At 42.3% G+C, this 21,043-nt stretch overlaps 1 protein-coding gene across 2 annotated transcripts in view; it reads left to right on the forward strand.

Moving 5' to 3' along the window:
• Positions 1 to 21,043, forward strand: part of Shq1 (SHQ1, H/ACA ribonucleoprotein assembly factor) — a 99,584-nt gene that overhangs the window by 63,580 nt on the left and 14,961 nt on the right. The window lies entirely within an intron of this gene.

The raw sequence follows: 21,043 nt of genomic DNA on the forward strand, positions 1-21,043 counted from the left end.
ACAGGTATTTATATTACAGTACAAACTACCAAAATTGCCATTATTAAGGAGCAATGAAAATAATTTTATAGTTGGGGGTCACGTGTATTACAGGTGCACAGCATTAGGAAGGCTGAGAAACACTGGTTTAGAAGGTTCATGGCAAGTAAGGCATGGTGGCTAGGCCCATGTGCTATGGACTTGCCACATGGCTTCCTCACATCTTATCCGATGAGGAGAAAGTGGGGCGAAGCTGGAGGACTCCTGGCAGCCTGAGTCCAAAAGCTCTACAGCTCCCAGGCGGTTGTTCCCTTAACCATGACAGATGCTCATAGAAGGGTATGTGGGCCTCCTGGATCCAAACCCTAATGGTGTGCACAGAATTACTATCTCCAAACTATAGGATATCTCAAGACTGGGTACCTAGACCTGTACCTATGGCAGGGCTGTGTGTGCGTGCATGTGTACTGACATTTGCATGTGTAAAGTTACAAGATTTAAATCTAGTGCAAACAAGAGCTGTGCTTTTGTTGACTGACCCCAGACTTACTGAGTTTATGTTTCAAAATGAACATACAAAGAAAATATAAATTTTCCAGTCTTACAGCTTATTGAAGTAGGTATTGAAGAGTGTGAACACTCACAAACAGGCTCCAGCACTTGCTGAGTGAGGTTTTCATGATTTGTAGAAGTGTTTAGTGTTTCCTCAGTCACGGGAGCACCGTCGGTTGGTTGTTAGCTTTAAAAGGTGGTGCATTTGTATGTCAGGAAGAACTTGAGTAGATCTGCTTCTCACCAGGCCCAGCCAGTGATCCACTTCAGTAGCAAGGGACCCTTTGTTGGGACTTCCAGAGCTCTTGATTGGAATGATCCCTCAGTGGTGTAGAACACCATGGCACAGTGGTGTGTGTCAGTGCTACCTAGCCGGGAAAGAAGCACTAGGCTTCTGTTACTGCAGTAATTGCCTTTTAATACCTCTGTGGATGACCTGTGATCTGGAATTATTTCTTCTTTCTGTTCATGAGGAAGCAATGACATGAGAGTGTAGTGTGAGAGCCACCCCGCAGCCTGTTGTCTGGAGGGTGCTTGGGTCCCTGCCGACAACACCTCACTCTGCAGCATGTGGAGGCCACGTCTGTGGTGGAAAGCTGAATCCTTAACTCTTCAGGTCTTAATGGCAGGCCATGACTTCATCTGCCCCCCGCTGACTGAGCTAATCAGAGCCCCTGCTGCCCCCTCCTGGTGTTGCCCTATTACTATTATTATTTCATAATACAATTCAGTCGCAGTAGTCGCATGTAGGTGATTTGTCTCTCAAGAGCAGAGATTGTATAAACTTGTAATGAGTGTGGAGGTTGGTCCCAGGGTCCCATTTTTGTGAGTGCTTCTCTCCATATTGTGACATTCTTTATTAAATACAGAGAGAACTACATTGCATTCCACAGACAGCTCTAAGTGTGCATGTTGCTGTGGGGGTCACCAGATGTACTCTCTAAGGTTTGGGGTTTTTTAACACTTGTTTTAAGTCATAGGAAACAGCAGAATTCATAGGTTCTCAGGAGTTAATTAATCTGGTGGTAATGATTTTTTATTTGTTTTTGGTTTTGTTTCTGAAAGGATAGTGTAGTCAACAGTAGGACAGAAGAGCGAGCTTGCAGAGACTGCTTTGCTTCTTCTACTTCACCAGTTGGAGCGTACCTTTTCGTTCCCTAAATGGACTATGTTGTTTCACTGTGATAAAATTATTGGTAGCCTAGCTAATTTTCCTCTTCCTTTAGAATAACACTTTTCTTAATGCATCTGGTTTTTATTATACTTTCTAATTTCAGCCTTGGTTTTGTTAAGTACAGCTTAGATGATCTTTCTTGTATTTTACCTATGAACCATCTCACTTCTGAATTAACCCCCGGGCAGCCTCTTGACTATTTTTGTCTTCATCTTTTGCTGTCTTATTTTATATAGTTAAACCACCACATTTTTATATTACACAATAGTTTATATTTTCTTTAGTCTATACTTGATAGTTTTGATTGTAATAATAAAAAGCTGTGTAACATTTTCTTGGAAGAACCAGACAAGTATGAAATTCTGACTTGACCCAAAACGGCATTCCAGTTTTCCAGTCAGACATTTACTTTGGCAAAAGCTTATTGAAATGCTGTCATTCTTATACTGAATCAAAGGAGCTATGGCAGCAATGTGAGGTTTGCTCCAGGAGGGTGTTTTGCTTTTCTATGCTATCTGCTTTTTGTGAACACTTGGATTCTTAATACGAAATTATGAGTTGGCGAATTAATTTTTCTGGGGAAAACAAAAAAGCATCCTTTGTTTCCATCAGTGTTCGTGGCACTGAGATTTCCAGCATGGTGTCTGCTGCAGCATCCATTCCCTGAGTGGCAGCGGGAGGATTATTGCGGTTTTGCTTGCAGTGATGATAACGATAGGTCTATGACAGTACCCTGCCCTGTGGGATCAGATAGTTTCCCTGATATGCCATGTGTAACAACTAGTTGTCTTCACTCGTGCACTGTAGAAGTGAAGTCAAAGAAAAAGTGCTCCCTTTAGGAACTTTCCCAGGAAGAAGGGGATTTAGTGAACCATTTGTTCTGTTAGTAGGTGCTCCCTTAGCACTTGGTTGAGAGCTCAGTACATACATCATATGCCTTCGCCATAGTGGATAAGCTAAGCCCTCATCTCTTCTAAAAACGTGAAGAGCCCCGTGAAAGAACACTAATCTGGGTCTGTCACTGTTTCTTGTGTGCACAGCAAAATTTTAGTTGAATTGAATGGGCCCTGTTAGTTAAAGGAGACGTTTTTCATTGCTAAAATATGTAGCTCTGGAGCTGATAAGATGACTCAGCAGTTAAGAGCATTGGTTGTTCTTTCAGAGGACTCGTATCCAATTCCCAACATCCCCCAAGGTGGATCACAACTATCTATAACTTCAGGTCTCGGGATCCAGTGCCCTCTTCTGGCCTTCACAGGCATTGCACACATGTAGTACACAGACATACACTCAGACCAAACACCCATACACAGAAAATAAACAAAAAAAGTTTTAAAAGCTGTGGAATCCGGAGATTGCTCAGTAGGGAAAGACACTTGTTGTCGAACCCAGCAGACAACCTTGAGTTTGGTCACTGGACCATAGTAGAAGAGACCAACTCCTAGAAATAGTCTTCTGACCTCCACACATGCTCCATGGCATTTGTGTACATGCACACACACACACACACACACACACACACACAGTAAAGAAAATGCAATTTTTTAAAAGCTGCATCCATCAGTTATAGCTTATCTTTGTTGAGATTTTCAGTTCTGTTCAGTGCTGGCTTGCTCCCTGCCTCTGAGTCTTTCATGGTGGCCCACCGTAATTAGTTCTTGCAGTTCTGTCCTCCGAGAACTTGGCAGTTTCCACCCTTTGCATAGCGCAGGATGGTAACAGTGAAGCAGTGCTCCCCGGCTCAGTTCTCACTGCCCTGTGAACTCAGAGATCTGCCTGCCTCTACCCCTGAGGGCTCCCTGTTCATTCTTAAACCCATGGAAATACATTGCACACGTCCGTTTGTAACTTAATAGTTTCCAGTAAGTCTCTTCCCTTTACAATGTAGTTTGTAGTTTCTAGTAAGTCTTTTTCTTTTTTAAATAAGACACTCCTCACTGTAAAAGGAGGTGTGTGTGTGTGTCCAAGGGAGAATTGACAATAACTGACTGGGTTTGGTTTTGTTTGGGTTTTACTAGTTTGAAACAGGATTTCTTCAGCTTCCCTAGTGCAGGGATTGCAAGCATGCTTTACCCACCTGGCTTAAAATGTACGGTGTGGCTTTAATTCACAGTACATTTTGAAATGACTAGGGGACAAATAATGAAGTATTTTTGTTCTTCTGCATATAAAGTTTTTGGTATTTTTAAATCTAAATAAAATCCAGACCATCCTCAGTATAAACATATGAATGTGTAACTAATTGGGTAGTGTGCTCTCTCTAGTGGGGTACGATTTTGTTGGCTTTTCTTTTTTCCTCTTTTGCAGTACTGTCCCTACATGTGTGAAGCAAACCTGCTGCCTTTCAGCTAACACTCTAACTCAACTAGTATAGCATTTTGTTTTCAAGGTAATTAGTTGTGCAGAAAAAGAATTTTAAAATGTGTCCTGGGAATGCTGGACTTATTTATCTTGAGCTGATAGTTAACTGATACTATTGGTATATTTAAATTCCCACTCTATTTTAGCATACTTTTTCCTCAGAAGCAGTCTTATGATCCCAAAGATACTGAAGCCAGAGTCTGTCCTAGTCTTACCTTGAAGGCGAGAAACCCTCCACCTCAGCTTTGGCAATTGCAAGTGAACTTAAATCATTTCTGTGCTGTCTCACATTAGTGGAATACCCAAGACCTCGCTGATCTGCCCTGCTCTGCTGCGTCCAGGCCTGTGTGCTTAGCAGAATGAGGTGTGCCCCGCTTGCTGTGGAGGCTGTGGAGGCTTGCTTTTTCCTGGCATATCTTGAGCAGGAGGGTGTGGGGTTGGCTCATATGGAGGTACAGCATTAGTACTGGATAGCTTATGGAATATTGTAGGCTTCAACCTTGTTGAACTCTAAGATGCTAAGATAGCTGTGGGAATGCGCTGGTGAACAAAGAAGGTAGGTTGTCTAGCGGTACTGAGAAGTTACAGGGCCTTCAGAACCGAGTAGCTGTAGCATGATTAATCCTTTCTGTGAGGCAGCATTAATTCCCACAGTAATAGATTGGTTCTACATAAAGCAGGTTATTATAAATGGGATCGGCTCCCTCATCTCTTCCCTCTCTTCTGCCCAGGCCCATTTTGTTCTGATATTCCATCATTCACAGGTTAGTGCATGGTTCTCCCTGGAAGAAGATAAGAAGTTGAGCTAGAGAGCTAGAAGATAAGACTGCAGTGCTGTGCTTTTAGACTTGTTGAACTGGGAGCCAAAATAAACCTCAAATTACTCAGTCTGAGGCTTGCTGTAATCGCAGCAGAAAATGGGTTAAGCCACAAAAGACCCTGACTTAAGATCTTAAGGACTAATGATAGTTAATCAAACGGCTGGGAATGTAGTGCAGTGGTAGAGCTCCTGTCTCCTGTGTGTTCAATTCTTAAGGGGAGTTAAAAATAATGGCATAGGCATATGATACTAGCACTTGGGGAACCGAGGCAGAAGGTTGGAGAGCTTGAGGCTAGCCTGGGCTAAGTGGTGAGACCCTATGTCAGAAAACCAGATGGGGTGAGGAAAAGAGCAAAGTATCAGACATAGGAAAAAGTACGTGGTCTACCTAAGATCTCACAAAGTCATGGACAGAATCCAGAATGGGCATAGGAAGGAGAGAGATGAGACTGGAGGCTCCATGGAAACCGTGACCCCTTCATCCCAGAAGTTGAGCAGCAAAGAACCTGAACCTAAGTGGTCCCTGTATGAGCGATACCATCCGATCTCATTGTAGGAATTTAGGGGTGCAGGGGCGGGGGTCGTCGCAAAGCTGAATGGTCTAGTCACCATTCCCTGAGGGCTGGGGAATGGTGACTAGAGCTTGGGTGATTGCAGCAAGAGGGAGGCAAGCAGTGCTCAGAGTCAGGAGTTAGGCAGTAAGGTAGCTACATGGACAGGCTCAGAGAGAAGGGGAGAGGGAGGCAAGAGAAAGCCAGGTTCTGACCATTGAAGGTGCGTGCCTTTGACAAGATTTAATAATACTGGAGAGGTTAGGTTGGGAGAGACAAAGAGAGCAGTCTTGGAAATGCTGCCTCAGCCTTTAAGGAACACGCAGGAAAACATGCCAAGAACATTTGGATCACAGCTGGGCAAGATGTCTCCAGAGGAACTGAGACAGAGAAGGGGTGTGAATTAAACAGCAACGTGAAAATGCTGTCTGGTTGCCTGGGACTCTGGTACTCATGTGACTATAATAATGATTATTCCTGCCTGAGAAAAGAACCGTGCAGAGAGACAAGGAAAGCATGGGAGCAACATGCTACCCACATCGCCTACGTGTAGCTGTGGTTAGCGGGAGAGCAAGAATGGACTGAAGCTGCTTATACTTGGGTCACTTGATCCTTGTAGTACTCCTTCACTGCTGACTGAGCCACCATCCTCCGTCTTAGTTATGGGGTCATATGAGGAACTCTCACCGTTGCTAGTTCTCTTGGTTTCAGTCACGTGATGGAGGAGAAACTCACTTGGGCTTGGCAGTGGCAACCAGTTTGTTACTAGATGGCAGATTGTCCTCTGGAGCCCAGGTGCTAGAACGTGGCTGGGCCTAGGGGACTCAGGCCTCACAGAGTGAGACAGTGGCCTGCTCTGGCCGTGCACCCTGAGGCTGCTGCTTCACAGAAGCTCTCAGAGGAGCCAGTAGCCATCCATAGCCCTGAGTTTTCCTGCCCTTCCTTTCAGAGGAGATGGTGTAGATCCATTGCTTTGTAATTCTAGGAGATGAAGAAGGGGTTGGCCCCACTGGTCATTCTCTCTTCTGTCCAATAACCTCGGTCACGGCAGTTTGAAGAGGTACTCGTGAGATGATTTATGCTACCCAGAGCCCAGAGTATACTAGAAACATGCACCACCTCATGCAGACAGAGCTGTAGCTGGGGAGTGACAGGGTCTCCCTGTCACTGATGTGTATCGTAAGCCTACAGCCAAGGACTTCTGGCTAAATTAAGGCCTCTACTTTGGAGGCAGAGGCAGGCGGGCTTCTGTGAGGTAGAGGCTAACTTAGTCTACATAGCAAGCTCCAGACGGCTAGATTACACAGAGAGACCTCATGTCAGAAAACTAAAAAGGAAAATGAAGTAAGGAGGAGAATGATTGAGGAATACACAGACCCACCTTACCTCAGTCCTTCATACATCCACATAAAAAAGCCTTGCAAGTATACATGTGCATGTACATACACACACACACACACACACACACACACACACACGATTATTTGAAGTAGGATAAAATTACAAATGAAGCAAGACCAACAAAAGCCCTCTCCTGGGAGGCCTGCTCTTTTCTGTGGGGAAACTAAGAAGGAATGGATCTGGGGGAGAAGGGTAGGGATGGGGAGTCGGAAGAGTAGGGAGGGGAAACTGCAGCTGGCATGTATTGTATGAGAGAACTTTACAAAACAGAACAAATCAACTTTCTCACGAACCCTTAACATTCTGATATGTAATTTTTCTGAATACACAGTTCTGGAAGTACCGTCTCTTCTCAAAGTGTTGCGGCAGTTCTGAATCCTAGGAACCTCTGCAATCCTATGATTTACTGGCACTTTGCTTAGAGGAGAAGAGCAGCTTCCCCAGTGCTCACTGCTGAACTAGTGCTGATACAGTAAAGGCCCATTGAGTAGCTCCCTTCTCTGTGACAGCACACTGGATGGACACAGGGAGTGGATATTGGCATTGTAGTAATCTTTCCTTATGGAGCTAAATCCTACTTCCGTCCAGGATGAGTTTGTGGGTTTAATTAAAAATAAACAGTAAAACTAAAGAGCAACTTGACTTGCGCAAATAGTCATCTTACCCGGAATGATTTCAATTCAAGGTTTAACATGCTTGAATTAATCGTGATTGTATTTTGAAATTTCTACACATTTGTCATTAGAAGACAATGTAACATTCAACATTTAACCATTCATCAGAGAAGTGACTTCCCACACCAAGTAAACCACCCACCCAGAGTGTCTGCCTTTCACTTTGTAGGCCTTAATTTAGCCAGAAGTCCTTAGCCCTGTAGGCAGATTGGGGGATGGGGGGGTGGGGGGTGGGGACAGATCTTATCTTAAAAAACAAACCAGGCTGGGGATCTGTCTGCCTGTCTCCATATACTCCACCGAGTGAGTCCCCAGTGCTGAGGTTGCAGATGCGGCCCTGCTGCGCCTGACCTTTTCCACTCTGTTGGCCATTTGAACTCAGGTCCTCATGCATGTGCCACAGGCATTTTCCACCTGAGTCATCTCAGCTCTCAGCCGATGCTTTATTTTAGTGTAGTTTTAGACTTAAAAAGACTGACAAAGGTCATCCAGAGTTCCTTATTAAGTGGTGTGGTGGTGTCAGTAATGAGTCAGCATTGGAACGTCCTATTGACTGAAGGTTTGGTTTTTTTCAGTTTTAACCTAATGTCTACCTTTTTTTGTTGTTTAGCCTGAAATAGAGCCCAAGTCAGTTCCTTAGGCAATGCCTTTGAACGGTACTGAAATACTGTAGAGACTCTACTTCTCCGAGGTCTGAGTCATCACAGATCTCAGCCTTGGAGAGGAGTGGTTGAGGATTTTCAGGAACCTCAGAGTATAACTCTCAGGTCATCTGTGTGTGCACCTGTGTAGGCATCAGACTACTGATACAGTAATAGACTAGAGCACTGGGAAAATAACTTAGGCGAGACTCTGTGCCCCCCTGTGTTCTTAGGATGGTGGAGATTAGGAGGGAAAGTGTTGATAGGAACCTCATAAAAAGAGAACAGCTTTCAGTGGGTGCCTTCCCTGTGTCAGGAGCACTGAGTTCCCAGCCCAGCCTGTAGCTTTGACCGGGTTCCCATTGCCTCTGATCCCCGTGCTCCTCCTGTGTGGCTCTGGCCTCCTCGGGTCTTGGAGCTGTGATTTAGCAGAGGGGCAGTTGGTGGTTCCTTCCACCTCCTGTTCTTTTGCATTTTTATGTCTTAAAACTCCAGGTCAGGTGAGTGTGGGTGGTGACGGATCAAGTGAGTTTTGTAAACCACATTCTGAGCCTCTCGGAGAGTTTCCTCTGTCCCTGAATGTCGTGATATCTTACTCAAGGAGGAGACTTACATTGATTAATGTGGCGTGTGTGCAGTTATCATGCTCAGAGTGCGCTCTGTTTAAGAAGAGCTTTGTCAAGAGCAGTCTCTGAATGGAGTTACAAAAAAAAAGCTTTTTAAAAAACTGACAACTTCAAGTACAATTTCCTTTTCTTCTGCCTATTATGATTGAAATACAATCCTTGTTATAACATAATTATCTTAACTGAAGCCAGCAGGGAGTTGCTGTCTTATTGTAAGGGGTGTGAAGTCCCCTAAATAAATAGAGGATTAATGACTTTCACAGCGTGTTGTGAAGGGGATGAGACTGAATGTGGTCGTCTGACTTGTCCCATTTCCTGCTCTGACTATGTCTTGAATAAATAGAAACTGGAAAAATGAGAACAAGAGCTCCCTAGCATGTCGCTGGCCGCTGGCCGCTGGCCGCAAGGTATGGGGAAAGGACCTTTCTGGGCCAGCTTCCAGATTTTAAGGCCTTTATGTGATGCTTACTTTATATATTTCTATCATTTGTGGGGTTTTGTTTTTACTGTTTCCAATTTAAAGACTTATTTTCAGAGATAATTTTTATTTCAAGGATACAGATAATAGCAGGCCATTTAAGTAATTTGACCATTTTGTGTTTTGAAACTGCGTCTCACTGTGTAGCCTAGGCTAGTCTTGAATTCACGTTTGTTTTAGACGCTCAGAGCTGAGATTACAGGTGTGCACCAGCATACCCAGTCAATAAACTATGTTAATGTATTGAGCTTTCTCCTCTTTCTGCCTCTCTCTCCCTTCCTCCCTCTCCTTTCTTTTCCTTACATTTCTGGGGATCAAGCCACTGGCCTTACATATGCTGTCAAATACTCTACCCCTGGATGGCATGCCCAGCCCCAAATCAACACATTTTTGGTTCATGTTTAGATATTTTCTATTAGTTGGTCTATTAGAAAGCTTAAAGAAAATATTGGCTGTTGAGTTTTGTCTGTTTTGCAAAGAACTTATGCAAAATACTTAATACATTTAATATCTTAGTAAACTTAGTAAATTTGTTTCTTTATGAAATTGATCATATTCTATTTTATGTTTGTTTTGCCTTCTGTTTCTAGAAAATTTTAAATGTTCTAAATTGATTCATGTATCTATTCTCTTTGTTTTCCACTATTCTGACTTCCTCGATGAGGTGTGCTTACCACATTGGGCTCATGAGTGCAGCTGTGTGAGATAAACGAAACTTGCACTAGACCTTCTCCCACCTGAGTGTATTAGGAATGATTAATCTTGGCTGACATTGTGTTTGTGGGTGGAAGTTTGCGCAGTAGGTGGTGTACCATTCAGTTTTGGGTCTAGCAGCCTTTATCAAAAAAAAGTCACTGCTTTCTGGAACAGTTCTCCACATCTCTAAGGAGAATCATAGCCATTATTCCATGTTTCTCAGAGCCTGAAATATGGCTAGGGCTAAAGGTGCCTTTCCTAGAAAATTAAAGAGTTGGGCTCCAGCCAGACCCTTTCCAGCAGATGTGCAGAGGCTCCCAGCTGTTACTCACTTGCGGGCAGGATGAATATCTAGGTGTCTTAGAGTTTTACCTCTGTGAACAGACACCAAGACCATGGCAACTCTTACAAGGACAGCATTTAATTGGGGCTGGCTTACAGGTTCAGAGGTTCAGTCTATTATCATCAAGGCAGGAACATGGCAGCATCCAGGCAGGCATGGTACAGGAGGAGCTGAGCTACATCTTCATCTGAAGGCTGCTAGCAGAATACTGACTTCAAGGAAGCTAGGACAAGGGTCTTAAGGCCACACTTCCCAACAGTGCCACTTCCTGGGCCAAGCATATACAAACCATCACACTAGGGTACCACAGCTTGGCTTTACTTAACTTTGCTTTGGGAGTCTTTTTTGTTTGTTTGTCCCATTTTGTTTATTCTTATGAGGGGAGGTACCCGTGGAGGTGAGATGACAGCTAGTGGGCTAAGTCCTGTCTGAGATCAAACTTGTGTTGTCAGACCTGGGCTCACTGCCTGCTCTGGGAATTCTTATGAGTTAATTCAAGAAGTAAAGAGCAAGAACCAAGTGGCATTTTGAGAAAAACAGACTAGAATTGGAAATAGATGATCATATTTTATTCCAGTGTGTTCATTTAAAACATTAAAGAGCAAAAGCTGAGCCTAGGGAGAGAGCTCAGCTGGGAGAAGACCTGCTTTCTGTGCCAGCACCAGGACCTGAGTTTGACACCAGAACTCATGTAAAAAAAAAAAAGCCATGCATGTGGTGTCTGTCTGTAACCCTGAGGCTGCCGGGTCAGCCAGTCTACCCAACAGGCAATGTGATGATTTGAGTGAAATATCCCCTATAAGTCTCTGGTATTTGAATACTTGGTCCCCAGTTGGTAGCTATTTGGGAAGAGTTAGAAAGTGTGGCCTTTTTGGAGGTGTGTCTCTAGGGGGTGGGCTTATGGCTTCAAAGGACTCCTCCCTTCCCAGTGTGCTCTTTGGTTCCTGTTTGTGACTTGGGGATATGAGCTCTAAGTGGCTTCTCCAGCTCCGTGTCTGCCTACCTGATACCGTGCTCCTGGTCATGATGGTAAGGGGCTTCTGCCTCTCTGGAACTGTAAGCCCTCCCCAAACCCTTCTTTCTGTAAGTTGCCTTGGCCATGGTATTTTTATCACAGCAATAGAAAAGTAACTAAGACAGGCAAGCCCCAGGTTAAGTGAGAGATTCTGTCTCCAAAAACTCATAAAAACAGGTAGAAAACAACCTAGGAAGACAACTGTCATTGGCCTTCTGGCCTTCATGCATGTACACATATACACACACACACAGAATAAGGACATTGTTAAATGAGCAATAGATAGCATTCTAAGGGGAAAGGGCAATGCCATTTGAAATGGACAGTCTTATGTGAGGTGAGACATGGGTTTAACCTCAGAGTGTATGATTCCATAAAGTTTGATTTTGTGATTTCATTGTTCATGGGCCTAGTGAACTCTGCACCGGGAGAGTTTCCTAGGGGATGAAAGTTTCACTCAGTGTGGTACTCCAACATAAAGCAAAGTTCCTGACTCTTGTTAATAATGCCCAGTAAGTGCTCCATGGATTGAAAGTTCTAAACCAGTGAAATCTACTTAGGTAAATGTACCACACCCACCCACCCCAGAAAAGAGTAGCATTGTAGTGGGTGCCTAGGTGTGCGAAAGTGAGAGTGGGGTGTGTAGGTCACGTTTCCTGCTCTTTCCAGCAGTATCAGGTCTGAGTGTGGTGCTGAGGCTGCCAAGCTGCTTCCCAGAGGAGTCAGACTCAGTAATTAACCACCTCCAGTTCTGCAGCCACGCGCTGTTACCCTGTACAGAGACAGAAGTCATTTGCAGAGGAAAAGGGTGTTCCCCCACTTCAAGTCCAGAATGTGCCCTACATCTTTATCCTCTCCAAATTATGTGCCTCAAGAGAAGACAGTGGTTTGCGTGTAACTGGAAGGCATTATGTATAACCATTGTTTTTATCCTATGAATGACAATGTCTTCGATCAGTTCACCCAGTTTATTTGAAATATTTAACCTGTGAATGTTTCTGTTCTTAGAGGTCCATTTGTTTAAATGAATTCCGATCTTAATTGAACCCAGAGGGTACTGAGCACCTGCTACAGCAGGCATACTTCATGCTGGATAGAGTGTGAGAGTCCCAGTCTGCATTGGAACACCTGCTGGCAAGGACAGTTAGTTGGAAGTTGCTGTGCAGGAAGCAATGATATTATACTGTCACGAAAAGTCATAACTGGAAAATACATGGAAAAGCAGCATACATAAAGAGAATAGTCACAGAACAAAACCTCACAAGGAAGCATGGTAATGATAATAAAAAGTGTCTAGTTTGTACACTCATGGGAAACTTTTCTATTTCATAGGAAGATTTTGGTATGTTTTATATATCATCTCCTGTCCCCTGGATGCCATGCCTTTATATTTTCTTAAATAAGCATTTTAAAAACTTAAATGGATGTGCCAACATTGCAGAGTAACACAGGTGTGTAGGCAGAAAGTTAAGTGGTTTGTACATACGTTCAAATGGACAAATAAAAGAAAGAGAAGACTCTTATTCCCCAAAGGAAGTACAGTGGGTACAGCAGGATAGCTCGCTCCTCAGGGCTCCTTTGGGTTTTCATAGCTACAAATGAAACATTTAAGCCACCGGTCCTTAGCAGTGCAAATGCAAAGTTTCTCTCACTGTTTTGATGCACCAGTTTTGTGATATAATCAAAATTAAATAGCAGAAAGGAGGCCACACCACTTGACATGTTTAATTGTGCATTTGTGCCTATGTTACCAGGTATAGAATGTCCCTTGTAATGTCTGCAGTGTTGCCTACCCAGAGTCCTGTACTGGATGAGGTATCTCTGTCACAGCTACACACACATGCACAGCACACACTATACTATACTATAGTAAATCTAATTATGTAGTATAGTTTACCTGACACAGAGACATAGGGAAAGGGATGCCTCTTCTAGTCTTGATCCTTCCAACTCCATCTTGGTAGGTTTGGGGCACATACCATTTCTTTCTCTTTCTTTCCAGAACCCAAAGACATTTTCTGAGTGAGGAGTGCAGCAACTTCTCACGTGTAGTTTGTGTGCCCTTGTACCACTCCAAGGAAGTGTGCCAACAATTTAGACTTTGTTTTTGTCCATGGTACACCCTAATGCTTCAGGAAAATGGCATTTAGTTCTTACTGGAAGGCATTGACTTCCCTTTCAATATGATGTGTAAAATCCATTGTCAGCAAATGCCCTGCTACTTGTCTTAATAGCCATGGCAGTTAGAAAGGACTTCAATTATGCCATGAAAGCTAAAGTGATGTGAGGTAAACGCTGGCAGAAGCTCTCTGCTGCACTCATGGAACACCGTGTCCCAGAGCACAGGTTTCAAGGCAGCCTTCTGAATGTTCGATCTGCGTGTCCCCCTGTTGGAGATAATTTGCTGCAGTCATGGTTCCTATGTAGCTTCTGTCAGCTCTGCTTGGTAGACCTAGATTCTTCTTAGCCTCCTGCCAGAAAGGCTGGCCTTGCTTCAGGTGGTTCAAAGAGTGTCTTTTAGAAGCCACCCAGGGCATCCCTGTTGTGTGTACATGTCAATCTAACACGTTCCCACGAGGTTCCTGCTAGTGCTCTTGAGCATGGCTCAGAAGTTTCACATTGTTTAGAGTCTTGTTATGTTAAGGAGTGAGAGTTGTGCTTCTGAAGTTGCTGTTGCATTTGGTGTGAGCATGTGTTCATCTACCTATTTATTCAACAAAGAGCTAAGAATTGCTACATGGGCAAGGTTCTCTGTTAAGGACCTGAGCCTGTGGTAGAAAACAAAATGCAGCATGACCACTTGGCTCCTGGGGCTTACAGCGTCATCTGGAGAGAAGGATTTGTCAGAGTCATGTGCACAGAAAGAGAAACCGTGGAAAGTACTGAAAAAAATTACATATAAATAAAGATAGATAGAAAGATTAAAAAGTTAGAAAGATAGGTAGATAGATAGAGACTTAGTCTGTCGAAGGGCATAGGGGAAAAGGAAATGTCTCAGGAAAGCACTCCTTAGAGGACATATATGATTTAAATATTCATAAGACAGGGGTAGTGGACTTCTGGAGACTACAGTGGATCCATGTGCAAAGATCCTGTGACAGAAGAGATTTCTATAGGTATTCAGAACGTTGAAAGATGTTCATGGTGGCAAAAACAAAAGAACCAGGAGGAAAGGAGCATGTGAGGAGAGGGTTGGGATGAAGCTCTAGGCGAGCTGAGCTAACTGTACAGCACCTTCCAGTATAAAGGAGTTTATGGTGGCTAAAGGGCTTCGTAATGGGAAGTGCTTTTTAAGCAGGTGGAGTGGGGGTGCTACTGTAGACATCCTTAGGGATGAGTGCCGCCTCTGTAGGGAAGGAAGATTGAGGAACTAAAATGGATTCTGGGAAGAGCAGAAGACAGTGCCTGGGTTTGTGGTTTCTGCAGCTAGCCAGTAATGACATTTCTCTCATTTAGGGCTAAGGCCCTGGATATTGGCTTTTATTAGAGGAATTCTGCTGACTATGGAACTTAGCCTCTTTCAGAATTCATAAGCCTAGGAAGTTGCTTCTTTTCCCTTTTGTCTCTGTTATTGCTTCCTTCCCTATTTAAAATAGCTATTAAGGCTAGCATAGTGGCTCAGGGGGTAAAGGTGCTTGCTGCCAAACCTGAGGATTTGAGTTCAATTCCTGGGACTGGCGTGGCCCAGAAGAGAGAACTGACTCTCAAAAGTTGTCCTCTGACCTCATGCACAGCACCCCACTGAAGCAAATAAATAAATAAATGTAATTTAAAAAGAAATAAAATGACATTAAACAGAACCATTTGTTTAGAGTTTGGCTTTTATGTACTTTTGTGTGTGAGTATAGTTGCTTTCTTAAAATGCAGTGATGCACTGTGTACATGAAGTTAAAGAACAATTTCAAACTCAGAATAAGTGTCTGTCCCCAGTAATGAGAGACAGAACATTACCAGTTTCTTAGAGGCTGTGAGGCCAGCCCCTCATCTAATTACAGGGCCCCCAGCCCCATTGTTCATCATTCTTTTCTTTTTTGTGTGTGGGTTTACCATTTATGTTTTAGTCCCAAATTTGCTGTGTAGTTGCGCTTGTTTTATGTCTTGTATGCTTAAAATCATGCACCCTTCTGTTAGCTCGCTCTTCCCCTTAATATTGATGTTAGATGATGCCCATAGAGCTGTGGTCCCTTCTTTGTTTTCCTGCGTGCATTCTGCCATTGACTGAGTGCTGAAAGTTCTCACTGTTTCTGGGGCTGTTAGGGCTGTTGGAAAAGCTGCCCTGATTATCACCGCATGCTTCTGGTGAACCAATGCATTGCTTAGCGATGCTGGTGTAGAACCTAGAGCCGTATGTGAGCACCCCACTACTGACTACATCCCCAGAATACAGTGTCTGGGAAGCCTTCTCCTTAGGAATGGAAGTGCTGGAGTCTGGGGAGTAATTGTTGGGTAGACTTCCCTGGGTAAATCAAATTGTTATGCAAACTGGTTATGGCAACTTAGACCTTATTCTAACAGTGCAGAATTCCCCTGGTTCTAATTTCATGCTAATATTTACATTAAACTTAAGGTCTTATAGTCTAACAAATGAGATCAGGCACTTTCAAGATTGTCTGGCTATAGATAAGATTTGATCGTCTAAAGGCATGTGACACTACTTCTCTTTCTTTCTTTCTTTCTGTTTTTTGCTTGTATTATCTTGGTTATTGATAAAGCAAAACACCTTTTTGTGTATTGTTTAGCCATTGGTGTTGCTTGTCCTGTGAAATACCCATGTCTCACAATTCCCAATTTTCCCAAAAAGGTTCTTTTATTTTTGACTTGAAGGATTCCTCCGGTCTGCTGGTTGCTAGCCCTTTATTAGTTAAACATGCTGTGTGTTCCTCCCAGCTTGTAGTATCTTTCAATCTTGCTGAGTCTTTATAACTGGAAGATTCTTATTTCGGTGTATGAAATACGTTTGTCAGTATGCTCCTTTTGGCTCTGCTTTTTGTTTCTTGTTTTAGAAGTTCTTTGTGGTGGATGAATGTCTTTATGACACTCTCTTGCAGCATCTAACTTTTTATTGTTTTGTGATTAGCATTATGGGTCCTTTGTCCATCTGGAGTTGATTTTTCTATGTTATGAAATAGGGATCCCATTTCATTGTTTTCCCATATGGATTACCTTAACCCAGCTTCCTTTATTAAATAGTCTAGCCTTTCCTTGTCCTCTGTCATAAATCACGTTTCCATGTATGGATGGCTGTGTATCTGGGTTGTCTATTCAGTTCCAAGGATCTGCTTGTCTATCACGTGCCAATAGCATGCTTTCCTAATTACTGTGGCTGTGTGTCTTAGAGTCAGCTTGTCAGAGGTCCATGGAAAAACACTGTGATAGGATTGCTTTGGGTCTATTAATCAGTTGAGGGAAGCAAACCTTTTAAAGTCTTTTTTAATAACATTGTATGTCTTTACGTTTTCCTTATTGTCTTTCAATAAAACTTTTTATTTTTTTCTATAAAAGGCATATGAATTATTTTAGATTTATTGTTTCATTTTGGGCTTGCTGTTACAAATAGGATCCTTTTTAAGCAGTTACTTTGAAGCTGCCTATTTGGAGTGCATGGAGATTCATCCCAGTCCTTGTGCTAAGTGTGCTTCAAGTGTGCTCTTGTGCTTTGGTTTTCTTGTAGACGATGGGACGAAAGTACAGTGGGATGCTTTCTCTCCCATGCGCTCTGCCTTTCTTTTCTTTTCTTATGCTTTCACAGATGCCTTCATCAGCTGGAGCTCTGTTATTCTTACTATGCAGAGTTTTGATTCTAAGTGGCTGTTCAATCTTACTGCACATTTTCCCTCATCTTTCAGGGATTTTAAATTTTTCTCCTTTAATCCACTCATGTAATCAATGGCCATGTGCAAATCTCCTAACAAAAATCAGGCCTTGCATTCCTGTCTTATCCATGGTTTATCGTGTCACTGTGATATGGACTAGCCTGCTGTAGGTATTTTCTTTCACAGTCTCAGCAGTGTCATTAAGGTTAGCCCAGCCTGATTTTAAAAGAAAAAAAAGATGAGGGTATTGATTTTTCTAGTTTGAGAAATAGTGAATATTAACTATTGCTTGAATCTTAAATAGAATTTTCTTTGTGAAGAAGTTTGACTCTTAAATTTTTGTGTGATGCAGACCATTCTGGTTCTTTATTTCTCTAGGAGTCATTTATTTAGATTACTCTTTTAGGATAGCATAACATACTAGATGCCATCATAGTGTAGTCATACACAAGTGCCATGCTTTGCGCCCGTTCATTCCCATCCTGGTACCCTCCTCCCTTGTATTCCCTTCCTCCAGCTGGTCCCTGCTTCCTGTAGTTAGCTCCTCTGCTGTTACATGACTTCATTACCCCATCTCTCATTACCTTTAAGATCGCTTCCTATCCTCCTCTGCTCCCCTTTCTAATTTCATGACAAACACATGTGTGCATATATACACTCGTGTAATTTTAACTTTCATATACAATACGTAAGTCTGCTCATTTTACTTAATGTGATTTCCAGTTGTATCCGTCCAGTTCCTGTAAATATCAGTTTTGTTTATGGGTGCATAAAATTCCACTTGCCTGTGTTACCACGTTTTCTTTATCCATTCATCTGCCTATAGACATCTAAATTGGATACATTTCTTAGTGTGAGTAATGCAGCAGTAAGCGTGGATGTGCACGTATCTGTGGTGCACTGACTTAGAGTTCTTCAGGTATATGCCTGAAAGATGTTTAGGTCGTAGGACGGTTCTAGTTTCAGTTTTTTTGAGGAAACTGTACTAATTTCCATAGTGGCTGCAAAAATTAGCATTCCTACTAAGAGTGAATAAGAGGTCCTACTAAGAGTGAATAAGAGGTCCTACTAAGAGTGAATAAGAGGTCCCCTCTTCACCAGATCCTCTCCAGTGTTTGCTATCTTATGTTGTCTTGATTTTAGTGATTCTGGTTGGAATGAAGTGGATGGACACATTTCCTCAAATGAGCTTCCTCTTTCCAAATGTTTCTAAGTCTGTGTCAAGTTGGCAAAAACCAACTGGCACACGTTCCTAGCACTGTGTTTGTTTGTTTGGGTAGCCTATGGTGTCTAAGAGGGGCATTGTTCTCCCCCCAATTTTAAAATGATTCCATTCAAACTCATCTTACCTATGTATAATTATATATTTTAGAGAGCTTCTATAGTTGTAGGTTTCTAAGTGGCTTTTTCACAGGTCTTTTGTGGTTTGTTTCTTTGTTTTTAAACTGTTGTGAAAGAGATTTCCACCCCCACTCCCCAATTTATTTTTTGCTGAGTTCACTATTGATATGATAGAAAAGCTGTTGATTTCTGTATCCGTTTTGTATCCTGCTACTTTGCTAAGTGTGTTCCTAAGGTCTAAGAACTTTCTGGTGAAGTTTATAGGTTCCTTTGATTATATGTTCATGTATCTTCAGGCAGATAAATTAACCCCTTCCTTCCCTGTTTTGTGTGCCCATTGTTTCCTTCTCTTGACTTCCTGCAGTAGCTAAGACTCTCAACACTAATTCTGAGTATGAGCGGGAAGTGTGGGCACTGTAGTTCATTCGGGCTGCAGAGGAGATGTGCTTGGTTTTTCTCCACGTAGCATGGCATGGGCTATGGGTGTATTGTATTAGCCTTTACCTTATTCAGCCAAGTTCCATCTATTTCTAGTTTGTTCAGGGATTTTAGATCATGAAAGGATGTTGAATTTTATTGAAGACCTTTTGTGAATAATTGAAATGTTCGTGTCGTTTTTTTTTTTCCTTAAATCTGTTTATGTGCTGAATTGTGTATATTGAGCCAACTTTGCATCCTGAAATGATGCCCGCCATGATGTGTAATCTTTTTAATGTGTTCTTGAATTCAGTTTGCACTGATTTTATGCAGAATGTTAGCATCTGTGTTCATCGGGGAACTCCGTCTATTGTTGTCTACTTTTTCCCTTGTCTAGTTTTGGTGTCAGTGTAATCCTGGCTTTATGAATCACTATTAATCCTGCCTTTGCCTTTCTATTTTCTGGAACAGTTTAAGAAACTTGGTATTGCTCTTTTTTAAAGGTTCGGTAAACATCACTGGTGAATCCATTTGAGCCTGGATTTATATTGTTGGAGGCTTTTTATTTCTGCTTCAGTCTTGTTGAATGTTATGGATCTGTTTGCTTGTATCTTCTTAATTTTAGTAGGTCATATATACCTAGAAAATTACCTATTTATTCTAAACGTCACAGGTTTTGAACTATAATTTTCCAAAATACTCCCTAATGATTTTCTGTATTTTATTAAAATCTGTAAAAAATACTTCTTTCATCTTGAATTTTATCAAAATTTTTCTTTCTTTGGGTTTATTTGGCTAGAGGTTATTGTTTTATTTTGTTTTGTTTTCCAAAGAACTAACTCTTTGATTCTGTATATCTATTTACTCCGTTTTGTTCATTCCTGGCCTATGCTGTTGTTTCTTGCCATCGGCTGCTTTGGGGTTTATTGATCATGTTTTCTGTGACTTAGAGGTGAGGTCAATCTTCAGACTGCTTGAGATCTTTCTGGTCTGTTTTGTCTTATTTAAACATAAGCTTTTATAACTAGAAAGTTTCCTCTTTAAATTGTCCTGCCTGGCCAGGCCTGATGACACACACTTTAACCCCAGCACTTGGGAAGCAGTGGCAGGAGAGTCGATGAGTTCAAGGTCTACAGAGGGAATTCCAGGACATTCGGGTCCAGATCTACACAGAGAAACCCTGTCTCTAAAAACTGTGTGTGTGTGTGTGTGTGTGTGTGTGTGTGTGTGTATTCCCTGCTCGTGTGCTCTGGAAGCTCTGCTTTCATTTTCCTTTGATTCTAGAATGTTTTGACCACTGGGCATGCAGGACTGTGTTGTTCAGTCTCCACCTATTTGTGTGGTTTTTGAAGATTTTCTTGCTATTTGGTTTGTAGTTTTGTTGCACTGTCATCTGATAAGATGGGTTTGTCCTGATTCTTTTGTGTTTCTACAAACTTGATTCAGGGCCTAGAATGTAGTCTGTGGTTAGAAAGCTTAACTGCTGAGAAGAATGGAGATTCTGCTTCCTTTGGTTGGAATGTTTTGTAGATATCTGTCAAGCCCCTTTGACCTATGTTACAGTTGAACTCTGAGGTTACTTCAGCCAATCCTTTCCTGAAATGTATTGTTTCCTTTGGTCTTGTGATTGCAACCATCTTTCTTCCCCCTCTGTATATAGTATTCCTATGGTTTTTGCAGTGCTGGCTTGGTGGTCATGAACTGCCTTGGGTTGTGCTTGCCTTGAAGTGCCCTTATTTGTCTTTTAATTTAAAACACTAGCTTTGCTGGATATAGCACTCTTGGCTAGCAGTTATTTACTTTCAGCTCTTGAAATATATCATTCCATGCGGTCCTGGCTTCAAGACTTGCTGACCAGAGATCTGCTATTCCTGTCTTTGTTGGTGAGTTGGCGTTTTCCCCTTAGCGCTTTGAATATTGTTTTTGCTTTGTATTCTTTGTAAACCGGCTATAGTGTGGAAGGGGTCTTCTCTGGCCACACATATGTGGGGTTCATAATGCTTCTTGTTCAGATGTCTGTTTTTAGATGTGTGGAACTTTGTGTTTCAGTTATTGAATAGGGCCTCTGCCTTTAGTGTTTATCTGGGTTCCTCCTTCCCATGGAGTCTTTAGTTTCAATTTTGATTACGTCTCAGAGTGCCTGGCTATGGTGGTGCACTTT

The sequence above is a fragment of the Mus caroli genome, unplaced genomic scaffold, assembly GCF_978045245.1.
Source record: "Mus caroli unplaced genomic scaffold, Mus_caroli_1 scaffold_7, whole genome shotgun sequence".
NCBI lineage: Eukaryota > Metazoa > Chordata > Mammalia > Rodentia > Muridae > Mus > Mus caroli.